This window comes from Crocodylus siamensis, chromosome 3 (assembly GCF_052110815.1).
Source record: "Crocodylus siamensis isolate JL-2025a chromosome 3, ASM5211081v1, whole genome shotgun sequence".
Classification (NCBI taxonomy): domain Eukaryota; kingdom Metazoa; phylum Chordata; order Crocodylia; family Crocodylidae; genus Crocodylus; species Crocodylus siamensis.
Window position 1 is genome coordinate 243,024,344 of NC_143397.1, and position 24,441 is coordinate 243,048,784.

At 42.3% G+C, this 24,441-nt stretch overlaps 1 long non-coding RNA gene across 2 annotated transcripts in view; it reads right to left on the bottom strand.

Annotated features, from left to right (window-relative positions):
* Positions 1-1,289: 1,289 nt before the first annotated feature.
* LOC149869628 (uncharacterized) overlaps positions 1,290-24,441 on the bottom strand; it is a 39,506-nt gene continuing 16,354 nt past the window's right edge. Inside the window, exons 2-4 of one of the 2 annotated variants that reach the window (XR_016441120.1) lie at positions 11,545-11,606; positions 6,712-6,852; positions 1,290-1,462 (exon numbers count right to left, since the gene is read on the bottom strand). This is a non-coding gene — a long non-coding RNA (uncharacterized LOC149869628). The remainder of the gene's footprint in view (positions 1,463-6,711; positions 6,853-11,544; positions 11,607-24,441) is intronic. The other variant, XR_016441119.1, reaches the window with a different exon arrangement.

The window sequence follows — 24,441 nt, forward strand, 5'->3', positions numbered from 1 at the left end:
AGGCTTCGTGGCTGCAGCAGGGGCTAGCAGGCCTGCCGCTTTCAGCCTGCTGCACTTTAACATACACACTGTCACCCATGTCACAAGTTTTGCTTGTCCACAGCTTGAGGCACAGTTTTCCCCAAACCACTGCATCTATCTCCTTGACACTTGGCAGGCTTTGTGGCCTCAGCAGGTGATAGCAGCCAGGCCTGCAGTAGTTCCCACCCCACCCCCCATCCCCCTGCCCCAGGACAGACACAGTTGCACAAGCACCCATGTCACAAGTTTTGTCTGTCAGCAGCTACAGGTGCAGGACCCCAGAACCCAGAACTTTGTGGCCTCATGAGGGGCTACAACCCCTGCAGTTTTGACCCTGCTGTGGCTTAACATATACACGTGACATGAGTTTTGCTTTCAAGAATTTAGGGTGCAGCTTCCCCCCAAGGTCCTGCACTTATCTCCTTGAAACTCGGAAGACATCGTGCTCTTAGCAGAGGCTACCATCCCTGCAATTTTCATCCAAATTGGACAAAAAACAACAAAGGTATAGATATTTCATTTATTCCCCATTATACCCTATGGCCAAATCTCCAAATCGGTTCCGAAGCTTTGTAGCCGATTCAGCCAAATAGAACCGCGAAACCAATTCGGAGCTCCAGACTGAATTGCTGGCGTCTGAACTGGCTGAAGCTGAACCCGAATCACACGGGGCTGTTCGCACAGGCCTAATTTTAAGGGAGCATGCTTTTCTTAAAAATTGTTATTTTTCATGGGAAAATATTAATTCTTGCCTTTTTATTTTCCATCTGGAAAATCAAAGTGCAATATTTCCCTTGAGGTCATCTTTTTCCCCTTTGAATAGAGCTAAAGTGATGCATATTGAATCCATGCAATGACCCAATACATTAGCTTATGTGAGTGGACCCCACTTCTCTCCTGTAGTTTGGACATCCTGAAATAGTGCATCTCCCATGAGACAATGTGGATTTCCCTCTCATGAAATTGGGTCTTGCATTATGGGAGTCACATGACACTGGGTAAATTGTGGGAGACGTTGCTCAGCCATATAGAGCTGAAAAAGCATTTGGCCCATGCCATATCTTTCCAAGATAATGAGCTTCCTTTACTGCCTGTTTCTTAATTCCAAGATACAGGGTATCATCCTTGCAAGTGATGCAGTTATATGCCTTAGGTTTTCAGAAGTTAACTTCGATTCCTCTAACATCAAAAGATGTTATTTAGATAGTGTATGGGGTGGGGAAGGAACCTGACACATTAAAAATGATAAGATTTATTTCTTAGGCCAGTTGATTTATAATTAATTCTTGATCTGGAAGTGTATCAGGATTTTGCCTCTGCATAGTCAGGGTTTTATCTTGTAGGTATAAACTTGCAGCAGTACAAGGAGGAAGGCCTCTGCATTTGATGTTTTAGGAATGTTCTGCCACGTCTCATAGACAAACGCCAAGAGCTGCGCCTCCTAAGAAGGAATGGAAAAGAAGCAGAGCATGTAAATTTTTCTCTGCTCATAAAAACCAGCATACAAGCCGATAACTCCCCCCTGCGCCCTGCACTGTCATGGGCCATTCTTCTTCTTAACAGGATGTTTACATACGCTGAGGGCCAGATCCTCAAATGGGGGCGAATCAATCAAGCACCATCGGCCACAGTGGAGACAACCTGATTTACGCTATTCGGGAATTTTTCTCTTCTTTCAAAAGGAAACAATGTACAAAGACTAGGAAAGGAGTTTCAAGTGACCACAGTATTAAGGGCAAGGTTGTTCCCCCCACTATGCAAAACAGTCACTTCCCCAGCAGCTGTCAGGACACTGAGATGGTTCAGCTACTAACTGAACCACAGCAGCTTGGTAGAAGCTAGGGGACCCTCATGAGGCATCGGCTATGCCAACATCAGCATTGCAACCCCACTATGCCAAAACCATGACAAACTCTTAAAAATCAAGAGATTTGGAATGTAAATTATAAGATGCTATTTTTGAAGTGTGTGTGCATGTGGGGGGGGGCATTATTTGTGAAAGTGTGGGGGGCTCTGAGTGTGTGTGGGGTTTGGAGCCTGGGGAGGAAGAGTCCCCGCACACCCTGGCAGGATGTGGGATACTGTGGGGCAGGAGTGAGGGGACAGCAGCAGAGCTGGTGGGGCTGTGGCTTGGGTGTGAGGGGCAGACACCCCCTCCCCCACACACCCCCACACCCCCACAGCTGCTCTGTTGCATGCTCACACACACACTGTGGCTCTGTTTTATGACTCACCCCAGGCCTGGGACCCCATTTATGTCAGCCCCTGCCCCATTCCCTCCCTCACCATGGGGGCCTCAATCTACCCCCCCCACACTCTTCCTTTTCCCCCTTCCCCTTCCCTTCCCCATCACAGACTTACCAGCTTGGCGCTCTCTACATGCGCCAGAAGAAAAAAATCCCAAGGATTTGATCAGTCTATCAGGAGATCGTGAGTCAGAGTTAATTTGACTTGGAAATCAGGAGTCTCATAATTTTTTCATGAATGTTGCAATTACTGCAGCACAGCAGAGCATGTAACTGTTTGACTATACAAGATACCCACATTGACTCCTGGTTGTACAATTATTTACTAGCCCTGTTTAAACTAAACTCCAGATTTGGAGGCAAAGGATTTGCCAGATGTAAAAAACTGATTCAATATTATCATTTCCTATATATTATAATGGGTATAGAACACGCACCATTAGACTACCGTTTAGTACCATGTACTAAACTGTAAAGACAAATCCCAGGGCTTACTTTTCAGTAGGCCTATGCAATTGCACACCTAAATCTCATGCTTCGTGCCCATGAGCATACACAAACTCCTTGTGAGCAGAAATGGCCCATTACGAATCTAAAGCTCAATTTGCCTAGACATATATTCCAGTTTGCACGTGCAAATACCCTACTTACATACAGAATGACATTAAGACAAGCACACAAATTAGCCCAGCAAGAATGCCACATACGTGCGTGTATACATACACAACAATGGTATTAATAGTTAATAGAGTACTCCTCCAAAAGAGGCCATGTTGGATTGACATGCACTTGACCCCTGCCGAAGCCCAAGTGCAACATGACCTAGCAAGAGTGAAAAAGAAGCAACTTGCCCTGCCCAGGCAAACTAAAAGGACTTGCTTAAATGCAATTTTCCCCATATGCCATTTTAAAGACAGATATTAGCATTACAGAAGGGTCACATGTTCTCTGTAAAATGCTAATTGCCGTAGCATATTAGAGGGGGTATATCAGAGGATAAGATCTGTGCTGTCAGTTGCTGTAGTCCTATGTTTGCAGCAGACTTCTCCTGTTCAAGCCAGTGATATATCTGCATGCACAGACAAGGCCATGTCTAGGAATTAAACATCAGCAAGGCACTTTAGCATGTGCTTAGGGACCTACTGAAATTGCGATTTTGCAATTTTCGTGAAAACAGCATTTTTGCGCACGCTCCACAAATAAGCATAGGCTTCATGCTTTTGGCAGGTTCCCTGAAAAAAACCAAAAAACTTAGCAAAAATAAAATGCAGGCTCCATATGGGAAGCTTGCAGTCCCTGTGGCTGCTGCAGCCCAGCTGTGCAGCCCCACAGGGGGGAGGGAGGGAGAGGGGGGCTGCTGGTACAGCAAAATGGCTGCCACTCTTGCCCCTCACTGCTAATTGGTGATGAGGGGTGGGGTTGTATGACACAGCCCTTGCAGCCAGTCAGTGGCAAGGGGCAGGGCCACGGGGGTCCCTTGGTCAGGGGTGGAAGGGAAGCATTGTGCTCTGGCCTCAAAAGTGGCTGCCAGCCCCACTATCTGCACACAAAATCAGCCGGCAGTCACCTCAAGTTCGGGTCCCCAACTAATAATACCATGAGGATCTCACTGACAACTCACATACATAAGATCTGGCACATAGTTAAACACCCTGCTGAAGCTGGGGCCCTATTATCAAATCATGCACAATGCAGTCATGAATGTGTTAGATGAGACCAGTAGTGTTTGGTCTCTGGCATTCAGGCCAAATCTGGACTATGGAGCTCCCCATCAGTGTGGAAATTTGGTGGCAGGGGAGCTGTGACCTCATGAATTCCTGTGTCTCCCCGACAGATGAATTTCTGGACCTGTAAGGAGCTCTATGGGCTGGGTGACAGAGCCTCTCATGCCAAATGGCAGTGGCATGCAGTCTCTCTTTGCAGCCAAATCCAGCACACAGACCTGGACCAGTGTGCTGGATTGCACCCACAAACTGACCCTGCCCACCAACTACACACCGGATTCAGCCCATAGACTGACCCTGCGCCACTCATGAGACCCACAGGGCCAGAAGGCTGAGAACCACTGAACTAGAATGAATGGAGTAACAGAGAGGAAGTGGTCCAGTTGCTTTAATGAAAGAGATGAGCCCAAACTCATGTCTGGATCTCGATCTCCATGCTTGGGGCGTGCTCAAATGTCAGGTTGTGTTCCTGCCATTATTAAGCCATCACTATTTTAGATTCGTGATCAGATTTATTTGGTGCATTCCATGGCTATCAATGAAATTGTTAGGGATGTTTCTCATGGGTCTATAGGTTAAGTGTTCAATAATTCTGTATGGCATGACATTTTCTATACGCTCCTATTGTGATTCAGTGGTAAACTCCTTGTCTGCCACGTAGGTGACCCAGGTTTGATTCCCAGACGTGCACATAACTGCAGCCATCAAGGCACTGAACATCCAAACTCAGTCTGGCCTTTGGATCCTGTCTGAATGGTCTAAGCGGGATGGAAGATCTGGGTAGCCTCTATTCATCCATACCCCTGTCTAGGCATACACGACAAAGATCTGAGTGACCTCTCACATATACACCATAATCCAAAAGGACTGAGAATTGCATACTAAAAAATGTCTATGTGTTTAATTCAAATATGGGGAAAATCACAAGTCATAAAGTCAGATTTAACCCCTATGTTATACAATATGGAATTTTAACTGGATTATAAACTAAAAAATGACCTGCTAATCTACTCTGGACAAACTGGCTTCCCCAATGTCAAACCTGCTTGCTTAAAATGCAATGTCGACTGGCACATGCTCTCAAGATAAGCTGAACAGCCCATTTCTGAATGCCAAAGCTCCAGAATGCGTTACCATTCTCCTTGATGTTCCTCTGAATAAGGATAGAAGAATTTCAGTGTCCCAGAAGTCCAGGTTCCAGTTCATTCCATAAAGTTTAAGCTACTTTGCAGACCCTGGTCCAATAATTATTCCAAATACATTATTTCCACTGTTATGCCAGGACCAGACATAAGGTTTGGATCTAGATCCTGCCTTCAAACTTAATGGTGTTTAAATCAGAATTATGCTTTGGTTAACAGTGGCTTGCAGTTACAGGCACCTGGACTTGACTGGACATAGGAGCCCCTTTCAGTTCTATGTTAACACCCAGGGTTAGATATGGCAATGAAATAAAAGGCACCTTAGAAACATGCCACTGACAAGTTTTTCACTGGGGCTGTAAGATGCCAAGCTGCTAGAGTTACTGTCATGCTGTGACTTGAGAAGGTCACTGGAAGATCAATGATACCAACTCATCAATCAACATTAGCTATTATTGCTGACCGTGAAATATTCTTCCACTTTCCCCACCCTCATTGGCCCTTTAAGATTATGGAAACTACGCACTGGATTGGGCCCATAGTTCACCTAACTGAGCAGTCTGCCCCTGAAAGTGGCAACTCGCAGATATTACATAGATACAGATCAGTTTAACCTGGAATAAGAGGTTTAATATCTGTTTCAAAGTTTATAGTAGGGTTAACTATTCTAATTTTGTCTGCTCCCATTATGCATATAAATGTACTGAAAATTGGGCCTTTAAAATGGAGCAGACATTTATATGCATAATGGGACATGAAGCCTATGCTTATTTGTGGAGCGTGTGCAAAAATGCTGTTTTACTTTATGCTTTTGGCAGGTTCACTTTAAAGTACTGAAGCAACACTGCTGACCCATTCTCCATAACTAAAGACCATGAAGGAGCGGGGAAGAGCAAATAGTGACAAGACTGCCAGCCTTTTGTCACAAGTAAATGGCAAGTGGACTCCAAGAAACATCAAGGTCAGGGTCACTCCAAGTGTAGTACCCTCCTACGCCTGAAGGGCTAAAACACATCATTTTCTGTAGCCAAGGGCACACAAAGAAGTGATGTGGCTAGCATCATGTCCCATCGTCTTTGACTCCTCAGTCTAAATGAGCAGATCCACTCTATCTAAAGCAGGCTGGCCTTGCGATAAGTCTGAAGTAGGGCTCAAACTTACACCCTTCAAGATGCAGTGAGACACAGTAACTACTCAGCCATCTCAGTCAGACTTAAAAACTGGTAGCGCATTGATAGCAGAAATGAAAACATAAAATCTAGTATTGTGTTGCCAGCTCTCCTCGCTGTTATGTCCGATGAAATCTTTTGCACTTTTTAAAGCAAATGAACTATTATATAACACTCTTTTGACTGGCCTTTCATCAAATCACATGGGACATCAATGTGGGGTCTGAGTCACCTCCATAAGCAATTTAGAAGAATTCTCCCAACGTGATTTGTGTTCTGTAGGTCAATTGCTCTGTTTTCTTGCAGAAGGTCATTGTTAAGACAAATGTCTGGAAGAAGCCTGCTGCCTTCCATCATTAGTCTTTCTGAACTGATGGGTTCCTACAGAGGGAAGTTTTATACAGGTTACCATGGGGCTACTGGGAGAGGATCCTGCTGTGGATCTTGCATTTCCTCTCTGACTCGTTGCCTTCTAAATTCCAGCTTCTGCAGGGAGCCAAGTCTTCTGTACAGGGTTACCCACAATTGCCTTTTTTGAAGCAGAGGTCTCCTGTAAAATGGGATTTACAGTTTCAAAGGAATTATTTTTTTCTCCTCATTTGCTGAAAAGTTAATGCCTAACTGAGCACAAAGCAAGGTTAAGGCAGTTCCTGGATCCTACTTCAGAGCCCGTCTCATTATTCTAAAATGATGTGGAAGAGTTTGATTCAAAGGTGATGTGATTTCACATAGCTCCCTTGAAGAAAGCACAGCAAAACAAATTTACACCATCTGAGAATCTTGCCACTGCCCACAGAGAAATGCTGAGCTTATTTTTTTTAAAAAAAGATTGTGAACTTTTAATTATTGCATTAGCAGTGTCAACTGTCAAATGCTTTGAAATAATTTAATATCCCTAGTCGTCTTACAACCTGTTTATTGATATTCATGAAATGAATCCTCTCTTGAGATGTCTAGACTGAATGTCAATATGGTTTATAGATGGAGACATGGCTTATAGATGGAAGGTATTAATAATTGAGTTCAGAAATTATTTAATTTTACTTTAATAAAAGACTAGGCAGGACAAGACCAATATGCCCTTTTAATAAATTGGTGCATAAGTAAGTACAGCCTGGTGAAATCATTTTGACTATCAATTGTAAAAAAAATTATTGACCTGCCAGACATATTTTAACAAAGATCATGACTTTGTTAAAATCATTTTGTCCAACAAAACTCCTTCCCACTTCATGTGTAGAGCTTGTAGCCAGTTCTGCATTATGCCTTGGGGAGACTGACAACTTTTCAGCTTTCCATGGCCCTTTGATTGAATGACTGACAGATAATAACTGGGGATTAACGTTTGACCAAAGATAGCAAGAAATAGACTTGATACAGAAATCATAGGATGAAATTCCTTTGTATTTTGTTTTACTCATGTGGTAAGATTCACAACTGTCTCTCTTGAATTACTCTGACAGACAAATCATGGAGAACAGAGGCCTGAAAAGTCTCATTCTGAGGAAACAAAATGATTTTTTCTAAACACGAAAAATCTGTCTGAATGAATGGACATAAATTGAGCCCTGGACTACAGGCAGGGAATACTGACCAGTCCATTAGTGAGCAGACAAACCTTCAAAATTCTACTACAAAAACCTTCAAAATTACTAAGAAGGTGTACAGATGCCAAAGGCAACCACCCACCAGCGAGCAAATTTAGAGAGTCCTCAGCTTCTCCCTAATTTAATCTGCCCATTTCACCTATTGCTGTAATATCCAAAAGCTTCCTTACAGAGTTTGGTCTTGATCCATGTAGGGCCTGATACAATGCCTGTTGAAATCAGTGAGGCATTTCTGCATTGACCTGCCTTATAGAAAGAGAGGTAGTACATTTTTTACTGCTGGACATCATAATGTGATATCAGAGCTTCTGTCATATGAGATTCTCAGATAAAACTATAATCAATGCAACAAATACGTATTCATCATGGTCAAATTCTGTGTGTGTGTGTGTGTGTGTGTGTGTGTATGTGTGTGAAGCGAGGACAAAGCATTCTTATTGTGCTCAGGGATCTGCACAAGACCTGAATGATCGCAGTGATATTTTGGGGAAGGGCACACGTTTCAGGGAAAGGCACATCCTTACAGATGTGACCCCATCGAGTCTACTCATTTGGAACAGAGTTCAGAAGTCACCTATGGCATGACAGCAAAGTCTTCTGTGTTTAAAAAAAAAGGGGAATTGAAAAGCCTTTTCAACTACAGGGTTGGGTAGAAACATAGCTGGATTCTAGTCAAGAGATATACCTTGGGTATGCATTTCATTGTAAATAATCTGGTAATGTTTAAGATGTATTAGAGAAAGATCCTCATCATTGTGAAGGAGGATATCTTACCTTTCAGTCCAACAGAGTACTGGACAGCAATAGGTACCACACACCTTTGGACATATCTAAACTAATAACAGCAAGTTTTTAGTCTTTTAAGTATTACATAGGAATTATAGGAGCGCCAATTTAATTGCTGGAGTACATACGAGAGCTACATCTATGAGACAGTTGGTAAGAAGGAGTGGAGCTGGGGGTGCCTCAGGGCCAGGCCGGGGCTGCGGGGCGCGCGGTTGCTGGAGCTGGACTGGGTGGGAGGCAGGAGGAGTCCGGCCCAGAGGCACTCTACGTCCAGCCACAACTGGGGATCCTAATGCCCTAGCCCTTATTAAAAGTGGGAGCTGCTGGTCTGGTGCACTGTGAGAACAACCCTAGATGCACTTTGTTCAAAAGCAGGCTGCCAGCAGTTGAATCACTGGAATCTTATGAGGGTGAGAGGCTGCATGCGGGTCCCTTGGCACTTTGGTGGGTGAGTGTTGCCTGTATGTGTGTTGGGTGTGGGTGCAGGGGTCCGTATGTGAGGGCAGCATTGGGGTAAAAGGGTCAACAAGGAGTATGTGTGGGGGGTGGTTCGTAGTGATGTGGGGGGGGCTGGGAGTGGGTGTAGGGATGAATAGGGGGTGGATGCAGGGAAGGGTATAGGGAGCATGTGTAGGAGGGGGGACGAGGGGCTGTTGGGAACACCTGCAGGAATGAGTAGGGAGGTGTGAAGGGAGCACATATTTTTCGATAGGCTTCCCTAGCGGTCAGCATGAAAAATGGAGATGCAATGGTGTTTATTGAAAAAACAAGTTATCTCCACAACTGGCATTAAGTGGCATTACTACAGTGACTTCAATTGTTGCCATCAATCTTTGTGTAGAAAAGGGCAATTTATTTTAAGACTGGATGATGCTGACAAGCCCTTCTGATGTTGCTCTTTAAATTATGGTCAACATTTAAAACCAGGGTTTTATTTTGTAACTTTTAGTCATGACTAGTTATTAATTCAATAAAAGTAAATCTTCTTGAAGATTATTCTAAAAAATGCCCATATTTTGTTGTTTTGATTAGTTTCCACTCTGGCTGATATCTCTTCGACTTTTGATCTGTCGACTTGCACTATGCTTCTTTCATTCACTGAGAAGCGAAAGTGTTTATTTTAGTTAAGTGTTTGGTATTATTTCATTCTCACTTTTATATTGTTTTTATTTTGGATTTTAAACCACATTTTCAGACTCATTTCATTGTCACTCCCTGCAACTTCATTGGTGTCAAAGGTCACGTGACATCACTGCCTGATGTGATATCACTTCCTGTGGGGTCTCTGAATATGGCTCACTGGCCCACTAGATGATAAAAAGTTCATGATCCTGCCCCACATTCAAAAAGATTGGACACCCCGACATAGACCAAAGAAGTGGGGGATATGATGCATGTATATATGTGTTAAATCAGCATCCAGAATTTAAAAAATTACATTTGTGTTTCTAAATAAAGTAATGATCTTGGAAATGTGGGAGCTGAATTGTCTTTTACAAATTCTCTTCAAATCATCTTTGTTTCTAGCTAACTGAAAAGTGTAACAGTAATGCTAAGTCTATTCACAAGCCTTGATCCAGGTCCTGTGAAAATCAATGGGAATCTTTCCATTAGTTCCAATGGACTTTGGTCAGGACCATAATAAATTAGCTTACTGTATTGGTGGTCATATGCCACAATGTATTAGCTATATTATTATTATTTGGCATTGTATATATCTGGTGTCTATACTGTAAATCTTAGTAAGCCTTAAGCTTTTTTTAAACTACAATCAAGTTATTTATATCTGTTTGATGATAGTTTTGTGAAGAGAAAAACAGGCAAAGGTGAGACAATGTCACAGGGTGTGAACCATTTTAGAAAACTCAAGTGCAGAGCATGGAACAAAACTGGGGTAAAGGTTGCAAAGTTGCCTTGACCACATTTAGTGGCTTGATAATAGACAAGACAAGGCTAATTTTAGATAAAATAAAGCTTACATAGGAAATAAGAAAGGCCATATGAATATGAATTAGAGTAGCACGTATCATTATGCTTTTATACTTTGTTCTTTATGTACTTAGTGATTTTTATATTTTAGTTTAGTAATAGAGTATGAAAATTGGGTCCACTTTGAGGTTTTGCTCTTCAGTCTTGAACGATGGTTCTTGCCGAATTCCCTGCTTGCAAGTGTACCTGGTTAACACTATTTAGCAACTTCATTTTTGAAACACGGATAAGAAATTCCTTTCCCTAACGGGATGGCCACCCGTTAGAGGTTTACGATATAAGTTTTAGAAATGTAGAGATTAGATGACTTTTCAAATACTGATAATATTATGATTTGAGATAAATGTGTATTTTATCATTTTAATCATTTTGTTGATATGCCTTATCTGTACTGCTTAGTCATTTATATCTTTACTGTATTTTGTTATTGTATTTGCATTTAAAAATTTAGATAGTCTTTTGTCTGAGTATTTAATTTTGATGGGACTGGCTTTTCGGACCTTTCTCTATTCTCAGAATCCATCTAAAGGTCAACACTATGCACCAGTATCTCAGAAAAAAATCACAGCTACATGGTAGATCTTGAGAGCCTTAAGTAAATGAAGAGTATTCACTTGTTTGGTCCCTTTAAATTGCAACATTTGTTTGGTCTCGATACACAGCAGTGCTAAGGACTTGCAATCCATTGAAAGCAATTGAAGCTGCCAGTGCTTAGCATTACTCACAACCTGTTCCGTGTGAATCTTTTTTCTTTTCAACATACTATTAGCAAGCAACACACATGCATGTGTGGTTAAAAAAAATGAACTGAGACTTCATCTGATGGTATAAAATGGTCAGAATCAAACAACTGTCCTTACCTATTTCTGTGTGCGCTCATTTTCAGTTTGTAGGAGAATGGAGACATCATCTAGAAGAAAAGCTATTCTGAGGTTATGAATATCCTTGTAAATAGCCGGAATATGTTGGAAAGCATTGTCAGCTTTCCAGGCCAGTTCTGTTGATCAAACACATTAAGACAAAACTTGTTGTACACCTAGCTCTTGGTATGTTCTCAGTAAATCCCACAGTGGCATGAAAAATGGAGATGCAATGGTGTTTATTGAAAAAACAAGGTATCTCCACAACTGATATTAAGTGGCATTACTACAGTGACTTCAATAGCTTTGGCCAATTTATAATAGCCAGACCTGGTCTGAAATGCTCACTCAACCCAGCTACCCAGGAAATTAGGAATAACCGTTTTGAAAGCTCAGAGCAAAGAGGTGCATTTTGGCAGCTGAAAGGAGCCAGATTCTTGCTTAACTGCACTCGAGCAGTAAGTAAATTCCTCAGGTCAAGCCCCACTGAGAACCCATTCGCTTCAATAGACTGGTTTCATGAAGCAGACAACGTGCTGAAATGGCTGAAAGGCTCAGGAAGCCTATTCTAAACCACTAGAAAATTGCTACAATAATTTCTGCAGAATTTATAGTCTCATTGTAGCCAGTTTTTCTTTAGAATATCCACATTATTGATTCAGCTGTGCTAGTAATTGTAAGGGATGATGTTATAGTAATGCCATTTTGGCAAGACGTGGTGCCGTTTCACTAATACATTATTTTCTAAAATGCATTCCTTTTGGAAACCATATGTTCGTACTGTATCACTTACAACTGCTCCTTAGCCTCTGAGTACAAAAAAGAAATACAAATTGCTGAAGGTAACAAAGCTTGTCATATAATCTCCTTTCCCTTAACCTTTATTCAAGACCTATCCCTCTGTCTCTTGAAAAGTCTATATTAAAGCAGCGTGAAATGTTTGTAATGAAACTCAAAGCAATGTGAAGCTCAGCTGTTTTCAGATTTCATTACAAATGGGATACTTGGCCCACATTTGTCAAAAGGTTCAAGCCCTTTGATCAAACAAGGGCTTAGTGATGAATGAACTCATGACAACTTATCATTCTGCTTCAAGAAACAAAGCGAACTCCAAGATTTCACAGAGCCCCGTCTACAGACTGGCCAAAACCTGAAGCTTGAATCCAAAACTTAGCCTTTAAATGTCAGCTGGGAAGGAAGGGAAAGGAAAGAAATGAAGATCCAAACCTGCCCATTTAAAATTAGCTCCAAGTTGGATCCCAGACCAGGAATTGCCTATATTGCTGTTCTCCTTTGGATGATGCTGGCACTCATGAGAACAGCTGTTCACATGAAGTTTAACACCCAGGTGAACAGAGTGTCGTAAGAATTGTGGAGCATGCAAGATGTCCAACTTCCAGGTGTCAAATGTATCACAAAAATCAGGTGGGATCATGAAACAGTGCTATTTTTAGGCTATCTTATAACAATCATTGATGAAATTTTGGCATTTGGTAATCTTGAGTTGGCCTCAGGCTCCTAACTATAGTGTAAATGATATCTCAATCCAGATCTAGAGAAATCCTCCTACTGTATATCTCTGATTCCAGCATAAAGCTCTCCAGGTTTATCATCCCTTTAGATATTTGAAACTAAACTCTGAATTGGCAAGTATTTTTTAAAGTTTAAAAACTGTCTAACCAACTTGGGCTTTGTTAGAAAAGGATGAAAAACTGCCAACACAATGGTTTTCATGGTTTCACATGGCGCCATGTGAAATGCAAGTCCCGTGCAAACACAAGTCTGCATACTTGAACACTGAACCTATATTTGAGAACAAATTGCTGCACAGGATGTGTTTGACTGTACTTTTCTAGGTTGGATTTAAAAGGTAAAATGAAAAATATCCCCAGTCAATCACATCTAACTGGAAGAAATCCTTTAACATGTTCTAAACTGCAAATAAAGTTTTTTTTTAAATTTGGAGTTTATAAACTTGACCAGGTTTTTATGAGACAGAAATATATTCCTTTCTGAATCCAGAGAGGAAGATAAAAAATGGTACCAAATTTCAAATTCTTGTTTCAAACAACGAAGTTGTTAGAGTTGAATCATAGTGAGGCAAGAAGCCAGAGTGGCTCCAGGTGGGAGTTCAATAATTCTTCCATCTCCTTTACTGCTCTGACTGAGTTTGAATTGCCAGAGTGTTTCTGACTCAGTATGGTGGAGTAATTGAATGGAGGCAAATAAAATATTTCAACAAATGCAGAAGGTTGGATCAGTCAGTAACTTCCAACTGTCTCTAGTTTTTCCTACAGCGGCTGAAGTCACCAGCATTATGGCAGGTGCTGTCTAGGTAAGTAAACTCATCAGCAACACTGAAAACTAACTTGTAGAATGATGGAAGGATCAGAGGTCACAAATTTTCCTACCCTTGGGTTTTGGCTTACAAGATCAAATTGTTTAGTACTTCTAATGAGGCAAATGCTCTTTTGCTGCATTTCTTTTATCAATATATTCAGGAGACAGATATAATCATGAAAGTTCAGATCTCCAAGCACTCCATCTACCCAAGGAATTCCAGATCCCGTACCACAGGTCTGTTGCCTAATAAAGTCGATAGTGACATCAAACAGCAAGCAGGGAGGACACTGAGCGTGACAAAAGATAGCAGTCTCGATGGGCATCAGCAGGAAGCCAGGCTGCGTGCATATGGCTGCAGTTACAGAACACACTGTTAATACCTCGCTTAATAAAGAACTGAGTTTAATTTTAGAAACATGAAGTTCTCTAACATTATTATCTTATGTATGGTACAAGGAATGAAGCCCACTTCAGTCAAGGACAGTTCTGCTGTTGACTTCACTGGGCTTTTATTTTTCGATCAAGTTTAGATTACACACACACGCACACACACATACGCACACATATACACACATATACACACACATAAAAGAGAGAGAGAGAGAGAAACTGAGTACATTATAGAAACACTTTACTGAACGTCCCCCTTTTTTCTTTAAAATACCAATGGCTTATGGATATCCATGACACACATCTACCTAAATGAGCCCAGTACATCTAACTATGCCCTGCTGTGCCAGTAAAATTAGCAATCCCACATTAAAGGGACACAAGTGCTTGCAGTGCCTGTGGTGTAAGATAAGCAAACTATCGCAGTGGTTTAAAAGTGCAGTGTTGGCTTGGCTGCATTTGATACCAAAATACTAAGGAAATCCATATTTTAATCCTGTGTATTGTCATCAGATAAAAAAAATATGAATTATTGAGGCAAAGAAAATATATTTTCCAAAGAGATAACATCCCACAGTTGCTGACAGCTTCTTTTTCTTCTAATGATGTATGAATTGGAGCTAACAGGGGGAGACAATAACTGCAAGTTCTTTGATTAATCTATTTTCTTTGGTCTACTCTTTAAAATGATAGATTGGTCCATAAGGACAGTTTGCTGTAGATGTTTGCAGCAATAGTTGAGTTCCAAATGAAATAGAGTATCAATAAGTGTTTAATGTATTGTAGACATCTGGTCCATTTTTAGAGGGAAATTAACATAGGATTATCATCTGATTACCGTCACAGGTGAATGCCTTAAAAACCAGCGTGTGTATACCTTATTGCAAGCAAGTTCAAAGGAACAATTCCATCCCACAGCATCCTTTAAGTGAATAATGTATTTTAATACAGAAATTTAACCTTGATGATCTGGATCTATTCAGATGCACAAAGGGAAAAAGTCACTTTCAAGTGGGAACACGCTTGCAGCATCTTAGTTGCATTAATCTAGTCAATTTAGATTCAATGAATTGCCTCATTGCATAAGACAAAGAGCAGGCAATAGGAACATCTGCAGTAGTTAGATGGCAGCTCTGCTATCTCTATCCAGTGTGGTTGCACGCCCTTTGTGACAGAGAAGGGCTAAAAGATTTCCGTGCAAAAAAAACCCAACAAAAAACAAAAACAAACAAACAAAACCCAAAAAATCAAAAAGTAAGGCTCTAGGAACATCTAGAATCTGGATAATCTGGTAAGAATCTGAAAATATTGTTTTGCTTAATGCTTACCTCAGAAGAACTGTTCAAATCCATCAGAAAACGTTAGTAGGAGACACAACACTATTGTGGTGTTGGTTTATTCAACATGGTTATTTTTTTTGGATTGGTTCTGTGGCAAGGATGATGTCCTAGGGTCGCCATGCTGCCCCTAGGTCCCCTCTCTGTACTGTGCCAAGTGTGCTCCAAGCACCCTCTGAATCTTGCCCGCCACATCTTTGATTTTAAATTTAAATCATAGGGAGGCTGCCCTTCGTCCTCTTGGCTACGGTTCCTGCAGTATGCCAGACGGTGTTCGGTACGGGTGTTCAGGTACACCCCCACCTCAGAGGCTATGCAGGTCTCAAACCACCCCTGTACCAAGCCCCAAGCCTTGCTGAAGGACCAGACATTTGTCTGTTTTTCTGGCCCACTCACTCTCTGGGGCCTTCTCGCCTCCCTGCTGCCCACTCTCCGGGCCTCCCCGCTGCCCACTCCCAGGGTCTCCTCACTGCCCACTCTCCGGGCCTCCCCGCTGCCCACTTTCGAGGTCTCCTCACTGCCCACTCTTGGGGGCTGGGGCTCCCACACTGTCGTGGTTCCTCTATGAGGCCTCCCCCATCCCCTTATAGCCTCACCTGGTCCTCCGGAGTAACAACACAACAAAACACAAGCCCCTGCGTTATCATAAATTCAGAACAACCTCTGAGCCACACCACAAGTGCTCCCTCTCTCACCTGTATCACCAGCTGCACCCACATTCAGGCTTTTCCCTTCCTTCACTCAGGGCAGAGCTCCTTCTCCCTTGGTTGCCAGCAGGGGCCCCTTCCTGGCCTCCACCGGTGGTTTATAATAAGAGCCAGGCCCTGCCCCCTTCCTGTCAGCTGACCACGCAGGTTTTGGCTACTTGCTTCCCCTGGTTGCCCTGGCAACCAGCACCTGGGTCGTGTTCCTGGCTCTTTCCAGTAGCAGGCACCTTAGTGCCCTGCTACAGGCTCAATGGCTTTTTTGAAGTTTTGCATGCATTTTTTTTCTTTTCTCCTCCAAGAGACTTTCCAGTCTTAGAGATGCAGTGAGGTATTGAAGTATCTTGCAGAATATGGACTTTAGGGACCTCATGCCTTAAAAGAGAGAAAGTCTTTGACCTATATTTTCAAATTGGAGTCACCTAAATTTGAGGAGATAAATAAATGACTTTCCTTGAGAGGTGCGGCATACTAGTACATTGCATCAGCGATAATCAATAGGATATAGGTGAGAGTTGTACAATAAGCAGTTAAGAGATTTCCGACTGCTTATTATGAGATGGATACATATTTTCACAAGCAGGTGATTGCTCAGTAAGATGGAAGCACAGTCAGGGGTGTGAATTTATAGAAGACAAAGGGACAGAGACAGGGTTACTACAGAATCACACCATTGGAAGATTGGTTGGTAGAAAAAAGTAAGACACTATGGGCTTGATTCTCCATTTTCTTGTACGACTTTTACATCAGTGATGCCTCAGTGCGTTCAATGGAGTTATGCTGGATTAATGCTCTCATAACAGGCAAAACCCATAAAAGGTAGAAGAAAGAGGCCCTATTTTTTACGGGAACTGGAAAATATGATACTAGACCAGGTATGGCTGAGAGGAAAGGAAAACCTTTGGTACAATGGAGGTTTCTAGGCTCCATCATTAGACACTGAGGCCCCCTCTACACGTGCAGGTAAAGGCATGGTGGGATCTAATGTACCATCCATGCCCCCTGCCAGGTGTCCCCTGCACCAGCAAGAAGCAAGCTCCTGTAGCTGGGAGCCCTCTCAGTTAACGGGTCCCAGCTGTGGAAGCACCCCATGCACCCCCGTGGCTGGGGGAATGTGGGAGCTGCCATCTCCATGGCTTAGGGGTTTCATGCTGGACACGGTGAACCCCTGCAGCTGGCAGCCACAGTTACATGAGACCCTGCTGCCCTGCAGCAACCAGCTGTAAAGTTAGTACACGTGTTCGAAGTCTAACTTTATAGCTAGTTGGAGCTTTATACCATGTTATAGCTACTTTGCACATGCAGCTCGTCTTAAGGTAATTGTGCAATTAACAAGTGCATTGCACAATACCTGCAACATGTAGAGAGGGCCTGAGATAATGTAAAGCAGGTTTAGGGTGCTGTAATTTGAGGCAATTACCTGAAAGCTATGTAAATACTGACCTGCAATTTGGAAAATCCCAGAGTTCCTCCACTGGTACAAATGCTAGAAACACCCAGGCCACCTTATTAAACCATACCACTGGTGATTTCAGATTTAAGCACCTGCTTAAATGCTTTGCCAAGTCAGACTTTGAGGAGGAGATGTTAGCATTGTAAGTGATACGATGGCTCGAACTTCGAGATTGGATCCTGTCTTTGTACAGGCATAAAATGAAAATACAAGGTTTTAGGAGCCACCAAGGAAAGAAAAGAGATGACAGCAGTTTAATTCTGCCCTAAGGTAAGATAAGTGTTGTAACGTGCCCTGCATTTTTCACTGAATTAATCTGCATGAATAATGTACAGGGAGATGTGTATGTGTCTTGCTTTTAAATGGAGACGTTTTCTGAAATTGTATTTGCATACGCACAGATTACATATTCTTTTATATATGGCTGTGTTTTTTAACACAGAGCAGTCATATTGGAAAAAAAAATGTCTTGAATTATGCAATTAAGAGTATTTCCAAAAGAGTACTTCAAAAAGGACTATTCCTTTTGGAAGGAGCTTTTTTCCATAGCTTTCAAGGAAGACAGGATCCTGATCCACTGGCTATGGCAGAGTATGATTCATTGACTAATTATATCAGGGACAAACTCTATTGATAGAAAACTATATTCATACCATTGTGAGTAAAGTAGTAATGCACTGATCTGAAGTCACTTCATCCGTTCAACAATAACCTCAAATGCATTTATTCTGCAAGCAGTCGCAGTTTGGTATTATAATTATAAGGACCTGAAAATGAGCTAATGATAGGTACACACACACAAGCATACATGCTCATATGCCAAGAAATCTGTTGTGACAGCTTCCTGTAGTATTTAAGTGTTAATGACAGTCAGACTGAAGAATCAATAACTAAACTCTTGGTGCATGTTGGCAATCACAAGCAATTATTTACATGTCATGTTGAGCCATTTGGATGCTGAAGTATGGTGGAGATCCATCATGCAAACAGACAACTGTATATATGTATTTTCAATTGACTTTCTGGTGCCTTGGGACTTAGTTGAATTATTCTAATGTGAATATTCATGAAGTTTGACGGTAGCATTTACCACTTCATTACAGCAAGATTTAAAAGCTCCACTATGGTGCTTGGAAAGGAAGTAGCCATCACATTTTGAAAACAAATAGCAAAGGCTACACCTCCTGCACAGTTCATCTGTGGAGAAGCTGCAGCTGACCCAACGAAGATTCCTGCATCTGTGCACTATGCACACATTCAAACTACTTAGATTTATTTTTTGTACTTGCACCTAAAAGCAAGTAATTTTCAGGGCCTGGAGACCTATAGATTCTAGTCCTAGTTCTCTTAGAGATGCTCCAAGTAACCTGGGGAGAATCACGAAGTACAGCATTTTCAAAGAGACCAGTGGCCACTTGCAACCCTGGAAGTCAGAGCAAGGCCTGATTTTCAAAGTGGTTCAGTACCAGCAGTTCCCATGATTTTGTCTACACGGTGGGTACCTTCAACTTTCAAACAAAGTAGCTATAGCTGGACAGCTACAAGCAGAGGCCCCCAGATCCCTGACTGATTTTGAAATACCTAGCTTTTAGTCCTCCAATTTAGTCTTCCACAGTTTTAATACAGGAAAAGTAATACTTGTCTGTCTACCTAACAGGGAAATATGATTACTCATTCATGTTTGCAAAAAAACTTTCAACTTTGAGGACTGAACTGAATGACTTGGGTGTTAAACAGTAGTACTTTTAGTGTGATTAGAAATATTAAGACCATTTAACAGGTGTCCTGTACCTGAGAGGGACAATATATTCCAAAATTGAGACCAGTAAATAATCAACAACTACAAAAATGAGGCGACTTTTATTTAAGTCCCTGAATAAGGATCTAAGACTCAAATTCCATGCTCCTAAATTTGAAAATGTCACCCATAGTTTATTGTGTTGATGCAGGATGCAAAAGATTAGGCAGGAAGATATACAACTTCTATCAGCAGGAGATCAGGAGGAGTATACTGGGGAAACTTCAAAAGCAGTAAGTCCCATTGACTGCTGGCACTACAGGTTCACACAGTGACTTTCACTAGGAATGTCTACATGTGCACTTCAATGAGCATTAGCTAATTTTAATGTGCATTGTGTCACAAAAAATGTGCGCTTTCACTAATGTGCTTTAAAATAAGTTAATGCGGCTTTTTCTAGTAGCTCACAATGGAGGTACTAAATTTAACGTGCATTAGCAAAAGTGCATCAATGAACATGTAGATGCACTCACTTTAGGCTCTTAATTCAATTAGATGCTTTTGAAATGTTTCTGTCTTACTCATACGTGATGAACCCATGTGGGAAACACGTAAATCACTCCAAAAAGTACATTATGCTGCATCATTCCATAGATGTCACATCTGGGTGTCTTCACATATGCATATACAGGTATGCAGGTGTACAGACAGATGAAGAAACATATTAGAGAAGAAACACGATTTTATAAAGTATTGGTGATTCTGGGTGCCCAAGCTATCGTTTGTTAAAGGGGCTTGATTTTCAGGGTGCGGATAGGTGGGCCATCTAAAATTTTAGGTGTCTCATGGCAGCCACCCAAAACTTGAGGCACTCAATAACACGTACCACTAAAAAACTTGTTTTAGGGATTTAGGAATGTGCCTGCTACCTCTCAATAGTCATCTAATAATGCTTGTATAAATTGCATCTTCAGAACATTTCCTAGAGAAGAGCAGTTGCATAGGAAATTAAAAAAGAGATAAGACAACTTTTAAGTACTTGCAAGGCAAAGTGTAAAAGCCACAGGTTTTTCCCTCATATTTTATCTCAAAGAGGACTCTAAAGAACCTGCCTAATAGTGCCCTAATATATGTCACTGGATCCACATGATACAGACTGGAAGGTCAGGAAACCCATATGAGGAGGCCTGTGGAGCCTCATCTATCACAAATCCATTAATAATAGAACAGATTATTCACCGTTAGCTCAAATATAATTACAGTCATCCAACAACCCTGGAGCTGAGAGAGCGTTTACTTACCATGCAGAACAAACTCATGCAACTGTATGATATATGGCTTGGTGGCATTTTCATCACGAGTTTCAGGTGACAAAATAAGCTATATGGCTATGATAATAGTGACGTTTGTGTGTATGGATTTTACAGGGCGCCACAGGGGGAAAAATGGGGTCTTATAATTTGTATTGTTAAAATGTTTGTAATACGGTACCACACATATCTTATCTACCCATCCATCCATGTTTGAGGAGCCTGTAGCTCTAGTACTCAACAGCCCTATATTTACGCTGAGAAACAACAGCAAAGCCAAGAGCTGGCAAAATTCCAGGCTAGATGATTTTGATTGAAAAATGGCTTTTCAAAGGGAAGGAAGTGGAAATGCTTTTTCCACTCCCTTTTTTGAAAAAAAAATTGCCAATTTGTCAAAAAGAAGAATAAACATTAAAACCCATATTCCCTTTCTTGAAAAATAATGTTGTGAAAAAAGAAAAAAAATCCAAAGCATTTAAAAATCTAACACAAGGAATAATTAGCGTGTTTCATCCAAGTGCTACTAAGGCAAACATTAAAAGAAGATAGATCGGGTCCCATCAATGCCTGAGAAACACCTGAATGGAGGACTGAAAGAAACTCCTTCAAGAAACGTTGTTCCTCAGTTCCCACCTCAGGGAGGACCTGAGAACTTCGGAGGGGACAGATGTGTCACCAGAGCCACTTCAACACATGCAGGTAAAGGCACAAGTGGAGCTAGTGTGTAATCCACACAATTGGACCTCCTGCCACACCACACCTGTATGGCAGAAGGCACAACTGTGGAGGCCATGTGCAGCCAGGACCGAGAGTGTGGCACAGCCAGGACTGAGAGCCCCGGCAGGTGCAGGACTCTCAGTGCTGACTGCCCATGCGATACAGCTGGAAACGAGAGCCCTGTCTGGTGCAGGACTCTTGGTCCCGGCTGCCCATGTGAGCCCGGGGGTTTCATACACCCCTGAGCCTGGGGGATTGTGGCTGCCAGTTTCCCGCTTCAATTCGGCTGAAGCGGCTCCAAAGCTTTGGAGATTTGGCCATAGGGTATAATGGGGAATCAATGAAATAGCTATAACTTTGTTGTTTTTTTGTCTGATTTCAAAGACATGTGCAGGGGTGATAGCCTCTACTGAGAGCATGAAGCCTGACAAGTTTCAAGAAAATAGGTGCAGAGGCTTGGGGGAACTGCACCCTAAATTCTTGAAAGGAAAACTCATTTCACTTGTACGTGCTACACCACAGGGGGGGTGAAAACTGCAGGGGTGGTGGCCCCTGCTGAGGCCACAAAGCCTACCAAGTTTCAAGGAGATCGGTGCAGGGGTGCTAGGTTCTGGGGCCCTGCACCTGTAGCTGCTGACAGGCAAAACTCATGACATGGGTGCTTGTGCAACTGACTGTCTCCGTCTCGGGACAGTTGATTGTCTGCATTGATTATTTCCTCTCCTTAGTCTGTAGTTTTGTAGTTGTTAATCCTTGCTAATTAACTCATTACCTAGTAGCTACTAGTAGCTCAGTACTGTGCATTGAGCTGGTCCCTGAGTGAATCATGATTGTTTGGTAACACAGTAGCTTAGCAGCCAGGCCTGCAGTAGTTCCCCCCCCCGCTGTGCCCCAAGACAGACACAGTTGCACAACCACCCATGTCACAAGTCTTGCTTGTCCACAGCCTGAGGCGCAGTTTCTCCCAAATCCCTGCACTTACCTCCTTGAAACTTGACAGGCTTGTGGCCTCAGCAGGGGCCACCACCCCTGCAGCTTTCAGCCCACTGCACCTTAACACACACAGGGTCATCTGTGTCAAAAGTTTTGCCTGGCAGGAGCTTGACGCACAGTTTCCCCCAAACCTCTACACTTATCTCCTTGAAACTTGGCATGCTTCGTGGCCTCAGCAGGGGCTACCACCCCTGCAGTTTATCACCCACCCCACCCCGTGGTGTAACACATACACATGACATGAGTTTTGCTTTCAAGAATTTGGGGTGCACTTTCCCCCAAACTCCTGCACCTATCTTCTTGAAACTTGGCAGTCTTCATGCTCTCAGCAGAGGCTACCACCCCTACACAGGTCAGCGAAATCAGACGAAAACCAACAAAGTTACAGATATTTCATTGATTCCTCATTATACCCTATGGCCAGATCTCTGAAGCGGCTCTAAGCTTTTCTGAAGTGATTCGGAAGCTCCAGACCACTTCATAAAGCCTAACAAAGCCAGCACTTCAATCCAGACATGCTGCTTCGGCATCCAAGGCATCCGAATCTTCTCCGGATCAAAAGCGCAATCTGAAGCCTCGCACAGCCCTATTGCATGATGCGTGTAATGTGTAGCGGGGGCCCAACGTTCACAAGGTCACCTGCTGTCACCCCATGCTGCCACTGCTGCATTCGCAGTTGGGAACAAGCTATCCGGTATGTGGAAAAGATCCCTCGGACAAAGTGAGCGTCTCACTGACCTTTAAGGGTGCTCTTCCAGGATAACATGGGACTCAGTAAACATTCGAAAATTCCTCCCTGCAGGTGATAGCCTCAGTCTGTATTCCCATTTCCCCCATTTCATGTCCAATCTTTGAGATGCTTGCTCTTCCCAGAAATTATTATAATGCTTAAAGAATGCTAGGCTGAATCAAGCAATCACCCATCTTCCTTCCTATTGCCTGAAGTATGTTGTCAAGTGGCAGGGGCCTGAAACAAAGGCCACTGAATTCAAAAGAAAGACTTCCATTGACTTCATTTTCTGGGACCCTGGTGACTGTTCCGTGTGCCGCAGAGGTGTGCTCACGCCATCCCAATGGGCCTCTTTCTCTTAAAGGCTCCCAATGGACAGTAGCATGGAGGGAAAGCGGAGATGGAACTCACGCAAGCAGGAATACGTAGAGGTCACCTCAATAAAACGTGTTCCCCAAACCTTGTTAAACTGTCAGGCACTTTTCCTGCATTTCCTTTCCTATCATTGGTGATCCCAAAGATACAGACGCAAATATTTCATTAAGTAACAAGAAAAAGCTGAAAAAAGCACATGACTATTTAATGGGTTTATACAAGAGAGGACTCAACATCTCAACAAAGAAATCAGGTTGTATTTCTAAATGTCACAATCTTGTTCATAGGGCTACATTTGGCCAAGCCTCTGGTTAAAGCATTACTATGGTATATAAATACAATAAAAGCCTCATCACGTATCAGAAAAAAGTAATAACAACTGCAATAATGCCTATGAATTTCAATGAGTGACCAGGATTCCACAAACCAAAAAAAAGCAGGGGCAGGGGGTTCAACCTAAAAAGAGTTATCTACGAAATGTATCTTGTCTTCATTCTTTTGCTTTTACAAACTCTATTCAGAGATACAGCACAGTTACTTCTGGAATATCAGGATAAAAAATATGTACCAAACTAATCATTTTGAGTGGTAAAATACATCTACTGGTAATCTCGCATGCTATTTTTAAACATATTCAATTGATCTATGGCATAGTGTTAGAACATAAACACTTGTGTCGTCATCACACAGATGCGTTCAGTTAGAAAGGAAGGAGCAGTCCTAAAATTAAACTGTGAATGCAAACTGTGAATCTCTGAGCCTGACAGGATCACTGGTGAAGTATGCTCACTGCATGCTCCCTAATAG